Consider the following 1,933-nt stretch of genomic DNA (forward strand, 5'->3'; position numbering starts at 1 on the left):
GTGGGTTGCCATTTCCTTCTCCAATGCATGAAAGTGAAAAAGTGAAAGTGAAGTCGCTCAGTCGTGCCCGACTCTTAGCGACCCCATGGACTGCATCCTACCAGTCTCCTCCATCCATGGGATTTTCCAGGCAAGAGCACTGGAGTGGGGTGCCATTGCCTTCTCCGTGTATGTGTCTATTGGTTGTCAAAGCAAAACCAGAGATGGACAGTCAAATGGTTAAAAAAAACAAGGTTCTATTCAGGGACTATTGCAAGAAGGGAAAAGAGACCTCAGTATGGAAGTGGAATCAGTTATTAATAAACATGAACAAGTGGGTGCACCCAAGGAGCAGGGTGGACGGCTGCTGGATGGAAGATTACTGAGAAGAAACACCAGGGATCAAAGGGGGTTTCTGGCTAAATCTATCTGACAGAATTCTTGCTGAAAGTAGGTTGAGGTGATCAGACATCACCTGGGGACAGTTGGGTATGAGGAATTTTTCTCAGATGTGGAGAGTGAGGGATCCTGGATGAACTATCTTAGCAGGATTTTTGCTAAAATTGGGCGATGCAAAGGCAAACATAGAAGACCATGGGCCAAGAGCCAGCTGGAGAGAGGATTCAGAGGAGCCTGAGTTTGGAGTGAAAAATATGGTTGTAAATACCAGTTCCATCATTAGATTAACCTGACTGTCTCTTTGAGCCTTTGGTTATTTGTCTGTTAAATAATTATAGTACTGGTCTTGAGAGATTCTTGTAAAAATTAAGATAAATAATGCATGCTTTGCACCAAGGAGGTTCTTGGTAACTGTTAGCTCAATCTTTTCTCTTTCACAATTAGGGCAATGAGTATACTGATTCTCATCCCTGAGTTCTTGAGTTAGTAAAGGATTTTCCTCTGTAGTCACTAGTTTCATTTAGGGCACAGCTAGTAATGATAGTAGTTAGTACATACCTTAAATGTTAGGCACTGTTCTGAGTTCTTCATAGGTATTAGCTCATTTCATCGTTGCTACAATCTTATGAGATAGATGCTGCTATTATCTTCATTTAAGGCTAAATAACTTGCCCAAGGCCACGCTAGAACTAACGAAGCCGAGATTCAAAACCGAGTTCCTCATTAAGAATACTGATGTCCTCCTCTAGGAGGAGAGGAGAACATAGGCAAAAGACTCTCCGACATACATCACAGCAGGATCCTCTATGACCCACCTCCCAGAATATTGGAAATAAAAGCAAAAATAAACAAATGGGACCTAATTAAACTTAAAAGCTTCTGCACAACAAAGGAAACCATTAGCAAGGTGAAAAGGCAGCCTTCAGAATGGGAGAAAATAATAGCAAATGAAGCAACTGACAAACAACTAATCTCAAAAATATACAAGTAACTCCTACAGCTCAACTCCAGAAAAATAAATGAACCAATCAAAAAAATGGGCCAAAGAACTACATAGACATTTCTCCAAAGAAGACATACAGATGGCTAACAAACACATAGAAGATGCTCAACATCACTCATTATCAGAGAGATGCAAATCAAAACCACTATGAGGTACCATTTCACGCCAGTCAGAATGGCTGCGATCCAAAAGTCTACAAGCAATAAATGCTGGAGAGGGTGTGGAGAAAAGGGAACCCTCTTACACTGTTGGTGGGAATGCAAACTAGTACAGCCACTATGGAGAACAGTGTGGAGATTCCTTAAAAAACTGGAAATAGAACTGCCTTATGATCCAGCAATCCCACTGCTGGGCATACACACTGAGGAAACCAGAAGGGAAAGAGACACATGTACCCCAATGTTCATCGCAGCACTGTTTATAATAGCCAGGACATGGAAGCAACCTAGATGCCCATCAGCAGATGAATGGATAAGAAAGCTGTGGTACATATACACAATAGAGTATTACTCAGCCATTAAAAAGAATACATTTGAATCAGTTCTAATGAGA

The 1,933-nt window shown here is 41.3% G+C and overlaps 1 protein-coding gene across 4 annotated transcripts in view; it reads left to right on the plus strand.

Moving 5' to 3' along the window:
• VWA3B (von Willebrand factor A domain containing 3B) overlaps window positions 1-1,933 on the plus strand; it is a 200,621-nt gene that overhangs the window by 78,183 nt on the left and 120,505 nt on the right. The gene's annotated exons all lie outside the window — the stretch shown is intronic.

The sequence above is a fragment of the Bison bison genome, unplaced genomic scaffold, assembly GCF_000754665.1.
Source record: "Bison bison bison isolate TAMUID 2011002044 unplaced genomic scaffold, Bison_UMD1.0 scf7180017864508, whole genome shotgun sequence".
Classification (NCBI taxonomy): domain Eukaryota; kingdom Metazoa; phylum Chordata; class Mammalia; order Artiodactyla; family Bovidae; genus Bison; species Bison bison.